We start from the raw sequence: 16,554 nt of genomic DNA, 5'->3' as shown, positions 1-16,554 counted from the left end.
CAGAATTGTGCTTGTTCCGTGTTCTTGCTGCCATCCGTCTTTCATATTCTGAAAATGGTCCTGGAACATTAAAACGGCCCTGCTTTAACTGTGTTCTGGGACCTTTTTTCGGAAAAATCACAGACATGATGATTCACTGCTAGGAAAATTCACTGGCATCGATTAATGTACATGGTGAGTGGATGGATGAGCAAGTCAGTGACAATACAAGGGAAATATGGATGAATGAGCAGTTTATATGTATATATAGCACATGATCGAGCGAGTGTGCAGGTAAGAAAATGAGCAGGTGAGAGAATGAGGAGAGTCACTCGTACGGTCACCCCTTAATCGCTAACTCAATACCTCACCCACTCACACCATCATTCATACGAACAATTACTGACACGGTCACTCACACACTCTTTTGATCACTCATACGATACCTCAATCATTCGTTTATTCATCCACACATTCATACGATCACACATACGGTTATTTAATCGCTAACTTTCTCATTAATCATAAGTTCCCCATATAGTTACTAAATAGCTCAATAACTTGTTTGATAATACGGTCACTCTACCACCAAATAAATTGGTTACTCACACACTCATTCAATCACCATACGCTCAATATATAATCATTCGTTAAGTCATTAATAAATTCATTTTAGGCTACACACACACCTAACTCGTTCAGACATTCACTCATTTGATCAATCACGCTTTCACTAACTCAGTGGTGACGAAATGTTTTCGGTGATTTTTGTGTTCATGAAATATTGGATCTACAAAAAAACATGACTTCAACTACATTCGACCGCATATTAATGGTCGTTCTGATTGTATAGTGGTTATAGCATTGCGTTGCATTGTATTACCCAGGTTAGAATACTGGTTTTGCTAAACAATTTGTCATTTCTTTCGTAATAGATTTCAACTCTTGTGAACACACTAGGATTCGTCGCCGTGATCGTATAGTGGTTAGTACATTGCGTTGTGGCCGCAATAACCCAGGTTCGAATCCTGGTCACGGCAATGTAAATCCATTTTATTAAGATGGTGAATCATTTTGCTCATTTCTTTACCTCCGTAATAGATTTCAATTCTTGCGAACAAGCTGCGGTTTGTCGCCGTGATCGTATAGTGGTTAGTACAGTACATTGCGCTGTGGCCGCAATAACCCAGGTTCGAATCCTGGTCACGGCAATGTAAAACCATTTTATTAAGATACTGAGTGATGAATTATTTTCATTTCTTTACCTACGTAATAGATTTTAATTCTTGCGAACACACTGCGATTACGTCGCCATGATCGTATAATGGTTAGTACATTGCGTTGTGGCCGCAACAACCCAGGTTCGAATCCTGATCACGGCAATTTAATCCGTTTTATTAAGATACTGACTGATAAATCATTTTGCTCATTTCTTTACCTCCGTAACAGATTTCAATTCCCCCGAGTCGTCGCCGTGATCGTATAGTGGTTAGTACAGTACATTGCGTTGTGGCCGCAATAATCCTGGTTCGAATCCTGGTCACGGGAATGTAAAACCGTTTTATTAAGATACTGACTGATGAATCATTTTGCTCATTTCTTTACCTGCGATATAGATTTTAATTCTTGCGAACAAACTGTGGTTTGTCGCCGTGATCGTATAGTGGTTAGTACATTGCGTTGTGGCCGCAATAACCCAGGTTCGAATCCTGGTCACGGCAATGTAAATCCATTTTATTAAGATGGTGAATCATTTTGCTCATTTCTTTACCTCCGTAATAGATTTCAATTCTTGCGAACAAACAGCGATTTGTCTCCGTGATCGTATAGTGGTTAGTACATTGCGTTGTGGCCGCAATAACCCAGGTTCGAATCCTGGTCACGGCAATGTAAATCCGTTTTATTAAGATTCTGACTGATGAATCATTTTGCTCATTTCTTTACCTCCGTAATAGATTTCAATTCTTGCGAACAAACAGCGATTTGTCTCCGTGATCGTATAGTGGTTAGTACATTGCGTTGTGGCCGCAATAACCCAGGTTCGAATCCTGGTCACGGCAATGTAAATCCGTTTTATTAAGATTCTGACTGATGAATCATTTTGCTCATTTCTTTACCTCCGTAATAGATTTGAATTCTTCCGAACAAACTGTGATTTGTCGCCGTGATCGTATAGTGGTTAGTAGATTGCGTTGTGGCCGCAATAACCCAGGTTCGAATCCTGGGCACGGCAATGTAAATCCATTTTATTAAGATTCTGACAGGTGAATCATTTTGCTCATTTCTTTACCTCCGTAATAGATTTGAATTCTTGCGAACAAACTGTTTGTCGCCGTGATCGTATAGTGGTTAGTACATTGCGTTGTGGCCGCAATAACCCAGGTTCGAATCCTGGTCACGGCAATGTAAATCCATTTTATTAAGATTCTGACTGATGAATCATTTTGCTCATTTCTTTACCTCCGTAATAGATTTGAATTCTTGCGAACAAACTGCGATTTGTCGCCGTGATCGTATAGTGGTTAGTACATTGCGTTGTGGCCGCAATAACCCAGGTTCGAATCCTGGTCACGGCAATGTAAATCCATTTTATTAAGATTCTGACTGATGAATCATTTTGCTCATTTCTTCACCTCCGTAATAGATTTGAATTCTTGCGAACAAAGTGAGATTTGTCGCCGTGATCGTATAATGGTTAGTACATTGCGTTGTGGCCGCAATAACCCAGGTTCGAATCCTGGTCACGGCAATGTAAATCCATTTTATTAAGATTCTGACAGGTGAATCATTTTGCTCATTTCTTTACCTCCGTAATAGATTTGAATTCTTGCGAACAAACTGCGATTTGTCGCCGTGATCGTATAGTGGCTAGTACATTGCGTTGTGGCCGCAATAACCCAGGTTCGAATCCTGGTCACGGCAATGTAAATCCGTTTTATTAAGATACTGACTGATGAGTCATTTTGCTCATTTCTTTACCTCCGTAATAGATTTCAATTCTTCCGAATCGTCGCCGTGATCGTATAGTGGTTAGTACATTTCGTTGTGGCCGCAATAACCCCAGGTTCGAATCCTGGTCACGGCAATGTAAAACCGTTTTATTAAGATACTGACTGATGAATCATTTTGCTCATTTCTTTACCTCCGTAACAGATTTCAATTCCTCCGAGTCGTCGCTGTGATCGTATAGTGGTTAGTACATTGCGTTGTGGCCGCAACAACCCAGATTCGAATCCTCGTCACGGTAATTTACATCCGTTTTATTAAGATACTGACTGATAAATCATTTTGCTCATTTCTTTACCTCCGTAACAGATTTCAATTCTTCCGAGTGGTCGCCGTGATCGTATAGTGGTTAGTACAGTACATTGCGTTGTGGCCGCAATAATCCTGGTTCGAATCCTGGTCACGGCAATGTAAAACCGTTTTATTAAGATACTGACTGATGAATCATTTTGCTCATTTCTTTACCTCCGTAATAGATTTGAATTCTTGCGAACAAACTGCGATTTGTCGCCGTGATCGTATAGTGGCTCCGTAATAGATTTGAATTCTTGCGAACAAACTGCGATTTGTCGCCGTGATCGTATAGAGGTTAGTGCATTGCGTTGTGGCCGCAATAACCCAGGTTCAAGTCCTGGTCATGGCAATGTAAATCCATTTTATTAAGATTCTGACTGATGAATCATTTTGCTCATTTCTTTACCTCCGTAATAGATTTGAATTCTTGCGAACAAACGGCGATTTGTCGCCGTGATCGTATAGTGGTTAGTACATTGCGTTGTGGCCGCAATAACCCAGGTTCGAATCCTGGTCACGGCAATGTAAATCCATTTTATTAAGATTCTGACTGATGAATCATTTTGCTCATTTCTTTACCTCCGCAATAGATTTGAATTCTTGCGAACAAACTGCGATTTGTCGCCGTGATCGTATAGTGGCTCCGTAATAGATTTCAATTCTTGCGAACAAACTGCGATTTGTCGCCGTGATCGTATAGTGTTTAGTACATTGCGTTGTGGCCGCAATAACCCAGGTTCGGATCCTGGTCACGGCAATGTAAATCCGTTTTATTAAGATTCTGACTGATGAATCATTTTGCTCATTTCTTTACCTCCGTAATAGATTTGAATTCTTGCGAACAAGCTGCGATTTGTCGCCGTGATCGTATAGTGGTTAGTACATTGCGTTGTGGCCGCAACAACCCAGGTTCGAATCCTGGTCACGGCAATGTAAATCCATTTTATTAAGATTCTGACTGATGAATCATTTTGCTCATTTCTTTACCTCCGTAATAGATTTGAATTCTTGCGAACAAGCTGCGATTTGTCGCCGTGATCGTATAGTGGTTAGTACATTGCGTTGTGGCCGCAATAACCCAGGTTCGAATCCTGGTCACGGCAATGTAAATCCATTTTATTAAGATTCTGACTGATGAATCATTTTGCTCATTTCTTCACCTTCATAATAGATTTGAATTCTTGCGAACAAGCTGCGATTTGTCGCCGTGATCGTATAGTGGTTAGTAGATTGCGTTGTGGCCGCAATAACCCAGGTTTGAATCCTGGTCACGGCAATGCAAATCCATTTTATTAAGATTCTGACTGATGAATCATTTTGCTCATTTCTTCACCTTCATAATAGATTTGAATTCTTGCGAACAAGCTGCGGTTTGTCGCCGTGATCGTATAGTGGTTAGTACATTGCGTTGTGGCCGCAATAACCCAGGTTCGAATCCTGGTCACGGCAATGTAAATCCATTTTATTAAGATTCTGACTGATGAATCATTTTGCTCATTTCTTTACCTCCGTAATAGATTTTAATTCTTGCGAACAAACTGCGATTTGTCGCCGTGATCGTATAGTGGTTAATACATTGCGTTGTGGCTGCAATAACCCAGGTTCGAATCCTGGTCACGGCAATGTATATCCATTTTATTAAGATTCTGACTGATGAATCATTTTGCTCATTTCTTCACCTTCATAATAGATTTGAATTCTTGCGAACAAGCTGCGATTTGTCGCCGTGATCGTATAGTGGTTAGTACATTGCGTTGTGGCCGCAATAACCCAGGTTCGAATCCTGGTCACGGCAATGTAAATCCATTTTATTAAGATTCTGACTGATGAATCATTTTGCTCATTTCTTTACCTCCGTAATAGATTTGAATTCTTGCGAACAAACTGTTTGTCGCCGTGATCGTATAGTGGTTAGTACATTGCGTTGTGGACGTAATAACCCAGGTTTGAATCCTGGTCACGGCAATGTGAATCCATTTTATTAAGATTCTGACTGATGAATCATTTTGCTCATTTCTTCACCTCCGTAATAGATTTGAATTCTTGCAAACAAGCTGCGATTTGTCGCCGTGATCGTATAGTGGTTAGTACATTGCGTTGTGGCCGCAATAACCCAGGTTCGAATCCTGGTCACGGCAATGTAAGTCCATTTTATTAAGATTCTGACTGATGAATCATTTTGCTCATTTCTTTACCTCCGTAATAGATTTGAATTCTTGCGAACAAACTGCGATTTGTCGATGTGATCGTATAGTGGCTAGTACATTGCGTTGTGGCCGCAATAACCCAGGTTCGAATCCTGGTCACGGCAATGTAAATCCATTTTATTAAGATTCTGACTGATGAATCATTTTGCTCATTTCTGTACCTCCGTAATCGATTTGAATTCTTGCGAACAAACTGCGATTTGTCGCCGTGATCGTATAGTGGCTAGTACATTGCGTTGTGGCCGCAATAACCCAGGTTCGAATCCTGGTCACGGCAATGTAAATCCATTTTATTAAGATTCTGACTGATGAATCATTTTGCTCATTTCTTTAACCCGGAATAGATTTGAATTCTTGCGAACAAACTGCGATTTGTCGCCGTGATCGTATAGTGGTTAGTACATTGCGTTGTGGCCGCAATAACCCAGGTTCGAATCCTGGTCACGGCAATGTAAATCCATTTTATTAAGATTTTGACTGATGAATCATTTTGCTCATTTCTTTACCTCCGTAATAGATTTGAATTCTTGCGAACAAACTGCGATTTGTCGCCGTGATCGTATAGTGGCTAGTACATTGCGTTGTGGCCGCAATAACCCAGGTTCGAATCCTGGTCACGGCAATGTAAATCCATTTTATTAAGATTCTGACTGATGAATCATTTTGCTCATTTCTTTACCTCCGTAATAGATTTGAATTCTTGCGAACAAACTGCGATTTGTCGCCGTGATCGTATAGTGGTTAGTACATTGCGTTGTGGCCGCAATAACCCAGGTTCGAATCCTGGTCACGGCAATGTAAATCCATTTTATTAAGATTTTGACTGATGAATCATTTTGCTCATTTCTTTACCTCCGTAATAGATTTGAATTCTTGCGAACAAACTGCGATTTGTCACCGTGATCGTATAGTGGTTAGTACATTGCGTTGTGGCCGCAATAACCCAGGTTCGAATCCTGGTCATGGCAATGTAAATCCATTTTATTAAGATTCTGACTGATGAATCATTTTGCTCATTTCTTTACCTCCGTAATAGATTTGAATTCTTGCGAACAAACTGCGATTTGTCGCCGTGATCGTATAGTGGCTAGTACATTGCGTTGTGGCCGCAATAACCCAGGTTCGAATCCTGGTCACGGCAATGTAAATCCATTTTATTAAGATTCTGACTGATGAATCATTTTGCTCATTTCTTTACCTCCGTAATAGATTTGAATTCTTGCGAACAAACTGCGATTTGTCGCCGTGATCGTATAGTGGTTAGTACATTGCGTTGTGGCCGCAATAACCCAGGTTCGAATCCTGGTCACGGCAATGTAAATCCATTTTATTAAGATTTTGACTGATGAATCATTTTGCTCATTTCTTTACCTCCGTAATAGATTTGAATTCTTGCGAACAAACTGCGATTTGTCACCGTGATCGTATAGTGGTTAGTACATTGCGTTGTGGCCGTAATAACCCAGGTTCGAATCCTGGTCACGGCAATGTAAATCCATTTTAATAAGATTCTGACTGATGAATCATTTTGCTCATTTCTTTACCTCCGTAATAGATTTGAATTCTTGCGAACAAACTGCGATTTGTCGCCGTGATCGTATAGTGGTTAGTACATTGCGTTGTGGCCGCAATAACCCAGGTTCGAATCCTGGTCACGGCAATGTAAATCCATTTTATTAAGATTCTGACTGATGAATCATTTTGCTCATTTCTTCACCTCCGTAATAGATTTGAATTCTTGCGAACAAAGTGAGATTTGTCGCCGTGATCGTATAGTGGTTAGTACATTGCGTTGTGGCCGCAATAACCCAGGTTCGAATCCTGGTCACGGCAATATAAATCCGTTTTATTAAGATACTGACTGATGAATCATTTTGCACATTTCTTCACCTCCGTAATAGATTTGAATTCTTGCGAACAAACTGTTTGTCGCCGTGATCGTATAGTGGTTAGTACATTGCGTTGTGGCCGCAATAACCCAGGTTCGAATCCTGGTCATGGCAATGTAAATCCATTTTATTAAGATTCTGACTGATGAATCATTTTGCTCATTTCTTTACCTCCGTAATAGATTTGAATTCTTGCGAACAAACTGCGATTTGTCGCCGTGATCGTATAGTGGCTAGTACATTGCGTTGTGGCCGCAATAACCCAGGTTCGAATCCTGGTCACGGCAATGTAAAACCGTTTTATTAAGATACTGACTGATGAATCATTTTGCTCATTTCTTTACCTCCGTAACAGATTTCAATTCCTCCGAGTCGTCGCCGTGATCGTATAGTGGTTAGTACATTGCGTTGTGGCCGCAACAACCCAGATTCGAATCCTCGTCACGGTAATTTACATCCGTTTTATTAAGATACTGACTGATAAATCATTTTGCTCATTTCTTTACCTCCGTAACAGATTTCAATTCTTCCGAGTCGTCGCCGTGATCGTATAGTGGTTAGTACAGTACATTGCGTTGTGGCCGCAATAATCCTGGTTCGAATCCTGGTCACGGCAATGTAAAACCGTTTTATTAAGATACTGACTGATGAATCATTTTGCTCATTTCTTTACCTGCGATATAGATTTCAATTCTTGCGAACAAACTGTGGTTTGTCGCCGTGATCGTATAGTGGTTAGTACATTGCGTTGTGGCCGCAATAACCCAGGTTCGAATCCTGGTCACGGCAATGTAAATCCATTTTATTAAGATGGTGAATCATTTTGCTCATTTCTTTACCTCCGTAATAGATTTGAATTCTTGCGAACAAACTGCGATTTGTCGCCGTGATCGTGTAGTGGTTAGTACATTGCGTTGTGGCCGCAATAACCCAGGTTCGAATCCTGGTCACGGCAATGTAAATCCGTTTTATTAAGATTCTGACTGATGAATCATTTTGCTCATTTCTTTACCTCCGTAATAGATTTGAATTCTTCCGAACAAACTGTGATTTGTCGCCGTGATCGTATAGTGGTTAGTAGATTGCGTTGTGGCCGCAATAACCCAGGTTCGAATCCTGGGCTCGGCAATGTAAATCCATTTTATTAAGATTCTGACAGGTGAATCATTTTGCTCATTTCTTTACCTCCGTAATAGATTTGAATTCTTGCGAACAAATTGTTTGTCGCCGTGATCGTATAGTGGTTAGTACATTGCGTTGTGGCCGCAATAACCCAGGTTCGAATCCTGGTCATGGCAATGTAAATCCATTTTATTAAGATTCTGACTGATGAATCATTTTGCTCATTTCTTTACCTCCGTAATAGATTTGAATTCTTGCGAACAAACTGCGATTTGTCGCCGTGATCGTATAGTGGCTAGTACATTGCGTTGTGGCCGCAATAACCCAGGTTCGAATCCTGGTCACGGCAATGTTAATCCATTTTATTAAGATTCTGACTGATGAATCATTTTGCTCATTTCTTTACCTCCGTAATAGATTTGAATTCTTGCGAACAAAGTGCGATTTGTCGCCGTGATCGTATAGTGGTTAGTACATTGCGTTGTGGCCGCAATAACCCAGGTTCGAATCCTGGTCATGGCAATGTAAATCCATTTTATTAAGATTCTGACTGATGAATCATTTTGCTCATTTCTTTACCTCCGTAATAGATTTGAATTCTTGCGAACAAACTGCGATTTGTCGCCGTGATCGTATAGTGGCTAGTACATTGCGTTGTGGCCGCAATAACCCGGGTTCGAATCCTGGTCACGGCAATGTAAATCCGTTTTATTAAGATACTGACTGATGAGTCATTTTGCTCATTTCTTTACCTCCGTAATAGATTTCAATTCTTCCGAATCGTCGCCGTGATCGTATAGTGGTTAGTACATTTCGTTGTGGCCGCAATAACCCCAGGTTCGAATCCTGGTCACGGCAATGTAAAACCGTTTTATTAAGATACTGACTGATGAATCATTTTGCTCATTTCTTTACCTCCGTAACAGATTTCAATTCCTCCGAGTCGTCGCTGTGATCGTATAGTGGTTAGTACATTGCGTTGTGGCCGCAACAACCCAGATTCGAATCCTGGTCACGGCAATTTACATCCGTTTTATTAAGATACTGACTGATAAATCATTTTGCTCATTTCTTTACCTCCGTCACAGATTTCAATTCTTCCGAGTCGTCGCCGTGATCGTATAGTGGTTAGTACAGTACATTGCGTTGTGGCCGCAATAATCCTGGTTCGAATCCTGGTCACGGCAATGTAAAACCGTTTTATTAAGATACTGACTGATGAATCATTTTGCTCATTTCTTTACCTGCGATATAGATTTCAATTCTTGTTAACAAACTGTGATTTGTCGCCGTGATCGTATAGTGGTTAGTACATTGCGTTGTGGCCGCAACAACCCAGATTCGAATCCTGGTCACGGCAATTTACATCCGTTTTATTAAGATACTGACTGATAAATCATTTTGCTCATTTCTTTACCTCCGTCACAGATTTCAATTCTTCCGAGTCGTCGCCGTGATCGTATAGTGGTTAGTACAGTACATTGCGTTGTGGCCGCAATAATCCTGGTTCGAATCCTGGTCACGGCAATGTAAAACCGTTTTATTAAGATACTGACTGATGAATCATTTTGCTCATTTCTTTACCTCCGTAATAGATTTGAATTCTTGCGAACAAACTGCGATTTGTCGCCGTGATCGTATAGTGGCTCCGTAATAGATTTGAATTCTTGCGAACAAACTGCGATTTGTCGCCGTGATCGTATAGAGGTTAGTGCATTGCGTTGTGGCCGCAATAACCCAGGTTCAAGTCCTGGTCATGGCAATGTAAATCCATTTTATTAAGATTCTGACTGATGAATCATTTTGCTCATTTCTTTACCTCCGTAATAGATTTGAATTCTTGCGAACAAACGGCGATTTGTCGCCGTGATCGTATAGTGGTTAGTACATTGCGTTGTGGCCGCAATAACCCAGGTTCGAATCCTGGTCACGGCAATGTAAATCCATTTTATTAAGATTCTGACTGATGAATCATTTTGCTCATTTCTTTACCTCCGCAATAGATTTGAATTCTTGCGAACAAACTGCGATTTGTCGCCGTGATCGTATAGTGGCTCCGTAATAGATTTCAATTCTTGCGAACAAACTGCGATTTGTCGCCGTGATCGTATAGTGTTTAGTACATTGCGTTGTGGCCGCAATAACCCAGGTTCGAATCCTGGTCACGGCAATGTAAATCCGTTTTATTAAGATTCTGACTGATGAATCATTTTGCTCATTTCTTTACCTCCGTAATAGATTTGAATTCTTGCGAACAAGCTGCGATTTGTCGCCGTGATCGTATAGTGGTTAGTACATTGCGTTGTGGCCGCAACAACCCAGGTTCGAATCCTGGTCACGGCAATGTAAATCCATTTTATTAAGATTCTGACTGATGAATCATTTTGCTCATTTCTTTACCTCCGTAATAGATTTGAATTCTTGCGAACAAGCTGCGATTTGTCGCCGTGATCGTATAGTGGTTAGTACATTGCGTTGTGGCCGCAATAACCCAGGTTCGAATCCTGGTCACGGCAATGTAAATCCATTTTATTAAGATTCTGACTGATGAATCATTTTGCTCATTTCTTCACCTTCATAATAGATTTGAATTCTTGCGAACAAGCTGCGATTTGTCGCCGTGATCGTATAGTGGTTAGTACATTGCGTTGTGGCCACAATAACCCAGGTTTGAATCCTGGTCACGGTAATGTAAATCCATTTTATTAAGATTCTGACTGATGAATCATTTTGCTCATTTCTTCACCTTCATAATAGATTTGAATTCTTGCGAACAAGCTGCGGTTTGTCGCCGTGATCGTATAGTGGTTAGTACATTGCGTTGTGGCCGCAATAACCCAGGTTCGAATCCTGGTCACGGCAATGTAAATCCATTTTATTAAGATTCTGACTGATGAATCATTTTGCTCATTTCTTTACCTCCGTAATAGATTTTAATTCTTGCGAACAAACTGCGATTTGTCGCCGTGATCGTATAGTGGCTAGTACATTGCGTTGTGGCCGCAATAACCCAGGTTCGAATCCTGGTCACGGCAATGTATATCCATTTTATTAAGATTCTGACTGATGAATCATTTTGCTCATTTCTTCACCTTCATAATAGATTTGAATTCTTGCGAACAAGCTGCGATTTGTCGCCGTGATCGTATAGTGGTTAGTACATTGCGTTGTGGCCGCAATAACCCAGGTTCGAATCCTGGTCACGGCAATGTAAATCCATTTTATTAAGATTCTGACTGATGAATCATTTTGCTCATTTCTTTACCTCCGTAATAGATTTGAATTAATGCGAACAAACTGTTTGTCGCCGTGATCGTATAGTGGTTAGTACATTGCGTTGTGGACGTAATAACCCAGGTTTGAATCCTGGTCACGGCAATGTGAATCCATTTTATTAAGATTCTGACTGATGAATCATTTTGCTCATTTCTTCACCTCCGTAATAGATTTGAATTCTTGCAAACAAGCTGCGATTTGTCGCCGTGATCGTATAGTGGTTAGTACATTGCGTTGTGGCCGCAATAACCCAGGTTCGAATCCTGGTCACGGCAATGTAAGTCCATTTTATTAAGATTCTGACTGATGAATCATTTTGCTCATTTCTTTACCTCCGTAATAGATTTGAATTCTTGCGAACAAACTGCGATTTGTCGATGTGATCGTATAGTGGCTAGTACATTGCGTTGTGGCCGCAATAACCCAGGTTCGAATCCTGGTCACGGCAATGTAAATCCATTTTATTAAGATTCTGACTGATGAATCATTTTGCTCATTTCTTTACCTCCGTAATAGATTTGAATTCTTGCGAACAAACTGCGATTTGTCGCCGTGATCGTATAGTGGCTAGTACATTGCGTTGTGGCCGCAATAACCCAGGTTCGAATCCTGGTCACGGCAATGTAAATCCATTTTATTAAGATTCTGACTGATGAATCATTTTGCTCATTTCTTTACCTCCGTAATAGATTTGAATTCTTGCGAACAAACTGCGATTTGTCGCCGTGATCGTATAGTGGTTAGTACATTGCGTTGTGGCCGCAATAACCCAGGTTCGAATCCTGGTCACGGCAATGTAAATCCATTTTATTAAGATTTTGACTGATGAATCATTTTGCTCATTTCTTTACCTCCGTAATAGATTTGAATTCTTGCGAACAAACTGCGATTTGTCGCCGTGATCGTATAGTGGCTAGTACATTGCGTTGTGGCCGCAATAACCCAGGTTCGAATCCTGGTCACGGCAATGTAAATCCATTTTATTAAGATTCTGACTGATGAATCATTTTGCTCATTTCTTTACCTCCGTAATAGATTTGAATTCTTGCGAACAAACTGCGATTTGTCACCGTGATCGTATAGTGGTTAGTACATTGCGTTGTGGCCGCAATAACCCAGGTTCGAATCCTGGTCACGGCAATGTAAATCCATTTTATTAAGATTTTGACTGATGAATCATTTTGGTCATTTCTTTACCTCCGTAATAGATTTGAATTCTTGCGAACAAACTGCGATTTGTCGCCGTGATCGTATAGTGGCTAGTACATTGCGTTGTGGCCGCAATAACCCAGGTTCGAATCCTGGTCACGGCAATGTAAATCCATTTTATTAAGATTCTGACTGATGAATCATTTTGCTCATTTCTTTACCTCCGTAATAGATTTGAATTCTTGCGAACAAACTGCGATTTGTCGCCGTGATCGTATAGTGGTTAGTACATTGCGTTGTGGCCGCAATAACCCAGGTTCGAATCCTGGTCACGGCAATGTAAATCCATTTTATTAAGATTTTGACTGATGAATCATTTTGCTCATTTCTTTACCTCCGTAATAGATTTGAATTCTTGCGAACAAACTGCGATTTGTCACCGTGATCGTATAGTGGTTAGTACATTGCGTTGTGGCCGCAATAACCCAGGTTCGAATCCTGGTCATGGCAATGTAAATCCATTTTATTAAGATTCTGACTGATGAATCATTTTGCTCATTTCTTTACCTCCGTAATAGATTTGAATTCTTGCGAACAAACTGCGATTTGTCGCCGTGATCGTATAGTGGCTAGTACATTGCGTTGTGGCCGCAATAACCCAGGTTCGAATCCTGGTCACGGCAATGTAAATCCATTTTATTAAGATTCTGACTGATGAATCATTTTGCTCATTTCTTTACCTCCGTAATAGATTTGAATTCTTGCGAACAAACTGCGATTTGTCGCCGTGATCGTATAGTGGTTAGTACATTGCGTTGTGGCCGCAATAACCCAGGTTCGAATCCTGGTCACGGCAATGTAAATCCATTTTATTAAGATTTTGACTGATGAATCATTTTGCTCATTTCTTTACCTCCGTAATAGATTTGAATTCTTGCGAACAAACTGCGATTTGTCACCGTGATCGTATAGTGGTTAGTACATTGCGTTGTGGCCGTAATAACCCAGGTTCGAATCCTGGTCACGGCAATGTAAATCCATTTTAATAAGATTCTGACTGATGAATCATTTTGCTCATTTCTTTACCTCCGTAATAGATTTGAATTCTTGCGAACAAACTGCGATTTGTCGCCGTGATCGTATAGTGGTTAGTACATTGCGTTGTGGCCGCAATAACCCAGGTTCGAATCCTGGTCACGGCAATGTAAATCCATTTTATTAAGATTCTGACTGATGAATCATTTTGCTCATTTCTTCACCTCCGTAATAGATTTGAATTCTTGCGAACAAAGTGAGATTTGTCGCCGTGATCGTATAGTGGTTAGTACATTGCGTTGTGGCCGCAATAACCCAGGTTCGAATCCTGGTCACGGCAATATAAATCCGTTTTATTAAGATACTGACTGATGAATCATTTTGCACATTTCTTCACCTCCGTAATAGATTTGAATTCTTGCGAACAAACTGTTTGTCGCCGTGATCGTATAGTGGTTAGTACATTGCGTTGTGGCCGCAATAACCCAGGTTCGAATCCTGGTCATGGCAATGTAAATCCATTTTATTAAGATTCTGACTGATGAATCATTTTGCTCATTTCTTTACCTCCGTAATAGATTTGAATTCTTGCGAACAAACTGCGATTTGTCGCCGTGATCGTATAGTGGCTAGTACATTGCGTTGTGGCCGCAATAACCCAGGTTCGAATCCTGGTCACGGCAATGTAAAACCGTTTTATTAAGATACTGACTGATGAATCATTTTGCTCATTTCTTTACCTCCGTAACAGATTTCAATTCCTCCGAGTCGTCGCCGTGATCGTATAGTGGTTAGTACATTGCGTTGTGGCCGCAACAACCCAGATTCGAATCCTCGTCACGGTAATTTACATCCGTTTTATTAAGATACTGACTGATAAATCATTTTGCTCATTTCTTTACCTCCGTAACAGATTTCAATTCTTCCGAGTCGTCGCCGTGATCGTATAGTGGTTAGTACAGTACATTGCGTTGTGGCCGCAATAATCCTGGTTCGAATCCTGGTCACGGCAATGTAAAACCGTTTTATTAAGATACTGACTGATGAATCATTTTGCTCATTTCTTTACCTGCGATATAGATTTCAATTCTTGCGAACAAACTGTGGTTTGTCGCCGTGATCGTATAGTGGTTAGTACATTGCGTTGTGGCCGCAATAACCCAGGTTCGAATCCTGGTCACGGCAATGTAAATCCATTTTATTAAGATGGTGAATCATTTTGCTCATTTCTTTACCTCCGTAATAGATTTGAATTCTTGCGAACAAACTGCGATTTGTCGCCGTGATCGTGTAGTGGTTAGTACATTGCGTTGTGGCCGCAATAACCCAGGTTCGAATCCTGGTCACGGCAATGTAAATCCGTTTTATTAAGATTCTGACTGATGAATCATTTTGCTCATTTCTTTACCTCCGTAATAGATTTGAATTCTTCCGAACAAACTGTGATTTGTCGCCGTGATCGTATAGTGGTTAGTAGATTGCGTTGTGGCCACAATAACCCAGGTTCGAATCCTGGGCTCGGCAATGTAAATCCATTTTATTAAGATTCTGACAGGTGAATCATTTTGCTCATTTCTTTACCTCCGTAATAGATTTGAATTCTTGCGAACAAATTGTTTGTCGCCGTGATCGTATAGTGGTTAGTACATTGCGTTGTGGCCGCAATAACCCAGGTTCGAATCCTGGTCATGGCAATGTAAATCCATTTTATTAAGATTCTGACTGATGAATCATTTTGCTCATTTCTTTACCTCCGTAATAGATTTGAATTCTTGCGAACAAACTGCGATTTGTCGCCGTGATCGTATAGTGGCTAGTACATTGCGTTGTGGCCGCAATAACCCAGGTTCGAATCCTGGTCACGGCAATGTTAATCCATTTTATTAAGATTCTGACTGATGAATCATTTTGCTCATTTCTTTACCTCCGTAATAGATTTGAATTCTTGCGAACAAAGTGCGATTTGTCGCCGTGATCGTATAGTGGTTAGTACATTGCGTTGTGGCCGCAATAACCCAGGTTCGAATCCTGGTCATGGCAATGTAAATCCATTTTATTAAGATTCTGACTGATGAATCATTTTGCTCATTTCTTTACCTCCGTAATAGATTTGAATTCTTGCGAACAAACTGCGATTTGTCGCCGTGATCGTATAGTGGCTAGTACATTGCGTTGTGGCCGCAATAACCCGGGTTCGAATCCTGGTCACGGCAATGTAAATCCGTTTTATTAAGATACTGACTGATGAGTCATTTTGCTCATTTCTTTACCTCCGTAATAGATTTCAATTCTTCCGAATCGTCGCCGTGATCGTATAGTGGTTAGTACATTTCGTTGTGGCCGCAATAACCCCAGGTTCGAATCCTGGTCACGGCAATGTAAAACCGTTTTATTAAGATACTGACTGATGAATCATTTTGCTCATTTCTTTACCTCCGTAACAGATTTCAATTCCTCCGAGTCGTCGCTGTGATCGTATAGTGGTTAGTACATTGCGTTGTGGCCGCAACAACCCAGATTCGAATCCTGGTCACGGCAATTTACATCCGTTTTATTAAGATACTGACTGATAAATCATTTTGCTCATTTCTTTACCT

At 40.6% G+C, this 16,554-nt stretch overlaps 58 non-coding genes across 58 annotated transcripts; all 58 read left to right on the top strand.

Moving 5' to 3' along the window:
* Nucleotides 1-947: 947 nt before the first annotated feature.
* Nucleotides 948-1,019, top strand: TRNAH-GUG (transfer RNA histidin (anticodon GUG)). Its single transcript has one exon. It is a non-coding gene; the product is annotated as a tRNA-His (tRNA).
* A 94-nt stretch (nucleotides 1,020-1,113) lies between these two features.
* TRNAH-GUG (transfer RNA histidin (anticodon GUG)) lies at nucleotides 1,114-1,190 on the top strand. The gene has a single exon. It is a non-coding gene; the product is annotated as a tRNA-His (tRNA).
* A 438-nt stretch (nucleotides 1,191-1,628) lies between these two features.
* Nucleotides 1,629-1,700, top strand: TRNAH-GUG (transfer RNA histidin (anticodon GUG)). The gene has a single exon. It is a non-coding gene; the product is annotated as a tRNA-His (tRNA).
* Nucleotides 1,701-2,310: 610 nt separating this feature from the next.
* Nucleotides 2,311-2,382, top strand: TRNAH-GUG (transfer RNA histidin (anticodon GUG)). Its single transcript has one exon. It is a non-coding gene; the product is annotated as a tRNA-His (tRNA).
* A 101-nt stretch (nucleotides 2,383-2,483) lies between these two features.
* On the top strand, nucleotides 2,484-2,555 carry TRNAH-GUG (transfer RNA histidin (anticodon GUG)). Its single transcript has one exon. It is a non-coding gene; the product is annotated as a tRNA-His (tRNA).
* A 101-nt stretch (nucleotides 2,556-2,656) lies between these two features.
* On the top strand, nucleotides 2,657-2,728 carry TRNAH-GUG (transfer RNA histidin (anticodon GUG)). Its single transcript has one exon. It is a non-coding gene; the product is annotated as a tRNA-His (tRNA).
* Nucleotides 2,729-2,829: 101 nt separating this feature from the next.
* Nucleotides 2,830-2,901, top strand: TRNAH-GUG (transfer RNA histidin (anticodon GUG)). Its single transcript has one exon. It is a non-coding gene; the product is annotated as a tRNA-His (tRNA).
* An 828-nt stretch (nucleotides 2,902-3,729) lies between these two features.
* On the top strand, nucleotides 3,730-3,801 carry TRNAH-GUG (transfer RNA histidin (anticodon GUG)). Its single transcript has one exon. It is a non-coding gene; the product is annotated as a tRNA-His (tRNA).
* Nucleotides 3,802-4,137: 336 nt separating this feature from the next.
* Nucleotides 4,138-4,209, top strand: TRNAH-GUG (transfer RNA histidin (anticodon GUG)). Its single transcript has one exon. It is a non-coding gene; the product is annotated as a tRNA-His (tRNA).
* Nucleotides 4,210-4,310: 101 nt separating this feature from the next.
* On the top strand, nucleotides 4,311-4,382 carry TRNAH-GUG (transfer RNA histidin (anticodon GUG)). The gene has a single exon. It is a non-coding gene; the product is annotated as a tRNA-His (tRNA).
* Nucleotides 4,383-4,656: 274 nt separating this feature from the next.
* On the top strand, nucleotides 4,657-4,728 carry TRNAH-GUG (transfer RNA histidin (anticodon GUG)). Its single transcript has one exon. It is a non-coding gene; the product is annotated as a tRNA-His (tRNA).
* A 101-nt stretch (nucleotides 4,729-4,829) lies between these two features.
* TRNAH-GUG (transfer RNA histidin (anticodon GUG)) lies at nucleotides 4,830-4,901 on the top strand. The gene has a single exon. It is a non-coding gene; the product is annotated as a tRNA-His (tRNA).
* Nucleotides 4,902-5,002: 101 nt separating this feature from the next.
* Nucleotides 5,003-5,074, top strand: TRNAH-GUG (transfer RNA histidin (anticodon GUG)). The gene has a single exon. It is a non-coding gene; the product is annotated as a tRNA-His (tRNA).
* Nucleotides 5,075-5,345: 271 nt separating this feature from the next.
* On the top strand, nucleotides 5,346-5,417 carry TRNAH-GUG (transfer RNA histidin (anticodon GUG)). The gene has a single exon. It is a non-coding gene; the product is annotated as a tRNA-His (tRNA).
* Nucleotides 5,418-5,691: 274 nt separating this feature from the next.
* TRNAH-GUG (transfer RNA histidin (anticodon GUG)) lies at nucleotides 5,692-5,763 on the top strand. Its single transcript has one exon. It is a non-coding gene; the product is annotated as a tRNA-His (tRNA).
* A 100-nt stretch (nucleotides 5,764-5,863) lies between these two features.
* Nucleotides 5,864-5,935, top strand: TRNAH-GUG (transfer RNA histidin (anticodon GUG)). The gene has a single exon. It is a non-coding gene; the product is annotated as a tRNA-His (tRNA).
* Nucleotides 5,936-6,036: 101 nt separating this feature from the next.
* Nucleotides 6,037-6,108, top strand: TRNAH-GUG (transfer RNA histidin (anticodon GUG)). Its single transcript has one exon. It is a non-coding gene; the product is annotated as a tRNA-His (tRNA).
* Nucleotides 6,109-6,209: 101 nt separating this feature from the next.
* On the top strand, nucleotides 6,210-6,281 carry TRNAH-GUG (transfer RNA histidin (anticodon GUG)). Its single transcript has one exon. It is a non-coding gene; the product is annotated as a tRNA-His (tRNA).
* Nucleotides 6,282-6,382: 101 nt separating this feature from the next.
* On the top strand, nucleotides 6,383-6,454 carry TRNAH-GUG (transfer RNA histidin (anticodon GUG)). The gene has a single exon. It is a non-coding gene; the product is annotated as a tRNA-His (tRNA).
* Nucleotides 6,455-6,555: 101 nt separating this feature from the next.
* Nucleotides 6,556-6,627, top strand: TRNAH-GUG (transfer RNA histidin (anticodon GUG)). Its single transcript has one exon. It is a non-coding gene; the product is annotated as a tRNA-His (tRNA).
* A 101-nt stretch (nucleotides 6,628-6,728) lies between these two features.
* Nucleotides 6,729-6,800, top strand: TRNAH-GUG (transfer RNA histidin (anticodon GUG)). Its single transcript has one exon. It is a non-coding gene; the product is annotated as a tRNA-His (tRNA).
* Nucleotides 6,801-7,074: 274 nt separating this feature from the next.
* Nucleotides 7,075-7,146, top strand: TRNAH-GUG (transfer RNA histidin (anticodon GUG)). Its single transcript has one exon. It is a non-coding gene; the product is annotated as a tRNA-His (tRNA).
* A 101-nt stretch (nucleotides 7,147-7,247) lies between these two features.
* TRNAH-GUG (transfer RNA histidin (anticodon GUG)) lies at nucleotides 7,248-7,319 on the top strand. The gene has a single exon. It is a non-coding gene; the product is annotated as a tRNA-His (tRNA).
* A 98-nt stretch (nucleotides 7,320-7,417) lies between these two features.
* On the top strand, nucleotides 7,418-7,489 carry TRNAH-GUG (transfer RNA histidin (anticodon GUG)). The gene has a single exon. It is a non-coding gene; the product is annotated as a tRNA-His (tRNA).
* A 101-nt stretch (nucleotides 7,490-7,590) lies between these two features.
* Nucleotides 7,591-7,662, top strand: TRNAH-GUG (transfer RNA histidin (anticodon GUG)). Its single transcript has one exon. It is a non-coding gene; the product is annotated as a tRNA-His (tRNA).
* Nucleotides 7,663-8,092: 430 nt separating this feature from the next.
* On the top strand, nucleotides 8,093-8,164 carry TRNAH-GUG (transfer RNA histidin (anticodon GUG)). The gene has a single exon. It is a non-coding gene; the product is annotated as a tRNA-His (tRNA).
* Nucleotides 8,165-8,258: 94 nt separating this feature from the next.
* Nucleotides 8,259-8,330, top strand: TRNAH-GUG (transfer RNA histidin (anticodon GUG)). Its single transcript has one exon. It is a non-coding gene; the product is annotated as a tRNA-His (tRNA).
* A 271-nt stretch (nucleotides 8,331-8,601) lies between these two features.
* TRNAH-GUG (transfer RNA histidin (anticodon GUG)) lies at nucleotides 8,602-8,673 on the top strand. Its single transcript has one exon. It is a non-coding gene; the product is annotated as a tRNA-His (tRNA).
* Nucleotides 8,674-8,774: 101 nt separating this feature from the next.
* Nucleotides 8,775-8,846, top strand: TRNAH-GUG (transfer RNA histidin (anticodon GUG)). The gene has a single exon. It is a non-coding gene; the product is annotated as a tRNA-His (tRNA).
* Nucleotides 8,847-8,947: 101 nt separating this feature from the next.
* Nucleotides 8,948-9,019, top strand: TRNAH-GUG (transfer RNA histidin (anticodon GUG)). The gene has a single exon. It is a non-coding gene; the product is annotated as a tRNA-His (tRNA).
* A 101-nt stretch (nucleotides 9,020-9,120) lies between these two features.
* Nucleotides 9,121-9,192, top strand: TRNAH-GUG (transfer RNA histidin (anticodon GUG)). Its single transcript has one exon. It is a non-coding gene; the product is annotated as a tRNA-His (tRNA).
* Nucleotides 9,193-10,360: 1,168 nt separating this feature from the next.
* On the top strand, nucleotides 10,361-10,432 carry TRNAH-GUG (transfer RNA histidin (anticodon GUG)). The gene has a single exon. It is a non-coding gene; the product is annotated as a tRNA-His (tRNA).
* A 163-nt stretch (nucleotides 10,433-10,595) lies between these two features.
* Nucleotides 10,596-10,667, top strand: TRNAH-GUG (transfer RNA histidin (anticodon GUG)). The gene has a single exon. It is a non-coding gene; the product is annotated as a tRNA-His (tRNA).
* Nucleotides 10,668-10,768: 101 nt separating this feature from the next.
* Nucleotides 10,769-10,840, top strand: TRNAH-GUG (transfer RNA histidin (anticodon GUG)). Its single transcript has one exon. It is a non-coding gene; the product is annotated as a tRNA-His (tRNA).
* Nucleotides 10,841-10,941: 101 nt separating this feature from the next.
* On the top strand, nucleotides 10,942-11,013 carry TRNAH-GUG (transfer RNA histidin (anticodon GUG)). Its single transcript has one exon. It is a non-coding gene; the product is annotated as a tRNA-His (tRNA).
* A 274-nt stretch (nucleotides 11,014-11,287) lies between these two features.
* On the top strand, nucleotides 11,288-11,359 carry TRNAH-GUG (transfer RNA histidin (anticodon GUG)). Its single transcript has one exon. It is a non-coding gene; the product is annotated as a tRNA-His (tRNA).
* Nucleotides 11,360-11,460: 101 nt separating this feature from the next.
* On the top strand, nucleotides 11,461-11,532 carry TRNAH-GUG (transfer RNA histidin (anticodon GUG)). Its single transcript has one exon. It is a non-coding gene; the product is annotated as a tRNA-His (tRNA).
* Nucleotides 11,533-11,633: 101 nt separating this feature from the next.
* TRNAH-GUG (transfer RNA histidin (anticodon GUG)) lies at nucleotides 11,634-11,705 on the top strand. Its single transcript has one exon. It is a non-coding gene; the product is annotated as a tRNA-His (tRNA).
* A 271-nt stretch (nucleotides 11,706-11,976) lies between these two features.
* TRNAH-GUG (transfer RNA histidin (anticodon GUG)) lies at nucleotides 11,977-12,048 on the top strand. Its single transcript has one exon. It is a non-coding gene; the product is annotated as a tRNA-His (tRNA).
* A 274-nt stretch (nucleotides 12,049-12,322) lies between these two features.
* Nucleotides 12,323-12,394, top strand: TRNAH-GUG (transfer RNA histidin (anticodon GUG)). The gene has a single exon. It is a non-coding gene; the product is annotated as a tRNA-His (tRNA).
* Nucleotides 12,395-12,495: 101 nt separating this feature from the next.
* On the top strand, nucleotides 12,496-12,567 carry TRNAH-GUG (transfer RNA histidin (anticodon GUG)). The gene has a single exon. It is a non-coding gene; the product is annotated as a tRNA-His (tRNA).
* Nucleotides 12,568-12,668: 101 nt separating this feature from the next.
* Nucleotides 12,669-12,740, top strand: TRNAH-GUG (transfer RNA histidin (anticodon GUG)). The gene has a single exon. It is a non-coding gene; the product is annotated as a tRNA-His (tRNA).
* A 101-nt stretch (nucleotides 12,741-12,841) lies between these two features.
* On the top strand, nucleotides 12,842-12,913 carry TRNAH-GUG (transfer RNA histidin (anticodon GUG)). Its single transcript has one exon. It is a non-coding gene; the product is annotated as a tRNA-His (tRNA).
* Nucleotides 12,914-13,014: 101 nt separating this feature from the next.
* Nucleotides 13,015-13,086, top strand: TRNAH-GUG (transfer RNA histidin (anticodon GUG)). Its single transcript has one exon. It is a non-coding gene; the product is annotated as a tRNA-His (tRNA).
* Nucleotides 13,087-13,187: 101 nt separating this feature from the next.
* TRNAH-GUG (transfer RNA histidin (anticodon GUG)) lies at nucleotides 13,188-13,259 on the top strand. Its single transcript has one exon. It is a non-coding gene; the product is annotated as a tRNA-His (tRNA).
* Nucleotides 13,260-13,360: 101 nt separating this feature from the next.
* On the top strand, nucleotides 13,361-13,432 carry TRNAH-GUG (transfer RNA histidin (anticodon GUG)). The gene has a single exon. It is a non-coding gene; the product is annotated as a tRNA-His (tRNA).
* Nucleotides 13,433-13,533: 101 nt separating this feature from the next.
* Nucleotides 13,534-13,605, top strand: TRNAH-GUG (transfer RNA histidin (anticodon GUG)). Its single transcript has one exon. It is a non-coding gene; the product is annotated as a tRNA-His (tRNA).
* A 101-nt stretch (nucleotides 13,606-13,706) lies between these two features.
* Nucleotides 13,707-13,778, top strand: TRNAH-GUG (transfer RNA histidin (anticodon GUG)). The gene has a single exon. It is a non-coding gene; the product is annotated as a tRNA-His (tRNA).
* A 274-nt stretch (nucleotides 13,779-14,052) lies between these two features.
* On the top strand, nucleotides 14,053-14,124 carry TRNAH-GUG (transfer RNA histidin (anticodon GUG)). Its single transcript has one exon. It is a non-coding gene; the product is annotated as a tRNA-His (tRNA).
* Nucleotides 14,125-14,225: 101 nt separating this feature from the next.
* On the top strand, nucleotides 14,226-14,297 carry TRNAH-GUG (transfer RNA histidin (anticodon GUG)). Its single transcript has one exon. It is a non-coding gene; the product is annotated as a tRNA-His (tRNA).
* Nucleotides 14,298-14,395: 98 nt separating this feature from the next.
* TRNAH-GUG (transfer RNA histidin (anticodon GUG)) lies at nucleotides 14,396-14,467 on the top strand. Its single transcript has one exon. It is a non-coding gene; the product is annotated as a tRNA-His (tRNA).
* A 101-nt stretch (nucleotides 14,468-14,568) lies between these two features.
* Nucleotides 14,569-14,640, top strand: TRNAH-GUG (transfer RNA histidin (anticodon GUG)). Its single transcript has one exon. It is a non-coding gene; the product is annotated as a tRNA-His (tRNA).
* Nucleotides 14,641-15,070: 430 nt separating this feature from the next.
* TRNAH-GUG (transfer RNA histidin (anticodon GUG)) lies at nucleotides 15,071-15,142 on the top strand. Its single transcript has one exon. It is a non-coding gene; the product is annotated as a tRNA-His (tRNA).
* Nucleotides 15,143-15,236: 94 nt separating this feature from the next.
* On the top strand, nucleotides 15,237-15,308 carry TRNAH-GUG (transfer RNA histidin (anticodon GUG)). The gene has a single exon. It is a non-coding gene; the product is annotated as a tRNA-His (tRNA).
* Nucleotides 15,309-15,579: 271 nt separating this feature from the next.
* Nucleotides 15,580-15,651, top strand: TRNAH-GUG (transfer RNA histidin (anticodon GUG)). The gene has a single exon. It is a non-coding gene; the product is annotated as a tRNA-His (tRNA).
* A 101-nt stretch (nucleotides 15,652-15,752) lies between these two features.
* TRNAH-GUG (transfer RNA histidin (anticodon GUG)) lies at nucleotides 15,753-15,824 on the top strand. Its single transcript has one exon. It is a non-coding gene; the product is annotated as a tRNA-His (tRNA).
* A 101-nt stretch (nucleotides 15,825-15,925) lies between these two features.
* On the top strand, nucleotides 15,926-15,997 carry TRNAH-GUG (transfer RNA histidin (anticodon GUG)). Its single transcript has one exon. It is a non-coding gene; the product is annotated as a tRNA-His (tRNA).
* Nucleotides 15,998-16,098: 101 nt separating this feature from the next.
* Nucleotides 16,099-16,170, top strand: TRNAH-GUG (transfer RNA histidin (anticodon GUG)). Its single transcript has one exon. It is a non-coding gene; the product is annotated as a tRNA-His (tRNA).
* The last annotated feature ends 384 nt before the right edge of the window (nucleotides 16,171-16,554 follow it).

This window comes from Pholcus phalangioides, unplaced genomic scaffold, assembly GCF_987345545.1.
Source record: "Pholcus phalangioides strain wild (caught in Gottingen) unplaced genomic scaffold, Ppha-v1.0 ptg000004l_1, whole genome shotgun sequence".
Lineage (NCBI taxonomy): Eukaryota > Metazoa > Arthropoda > Arachnida > Araneae > Pholcidae > Pholcus > Pholcus phalangioides.
This window is presented reverse-complemented; position numbering and strand designations above follow the sequence as displayed.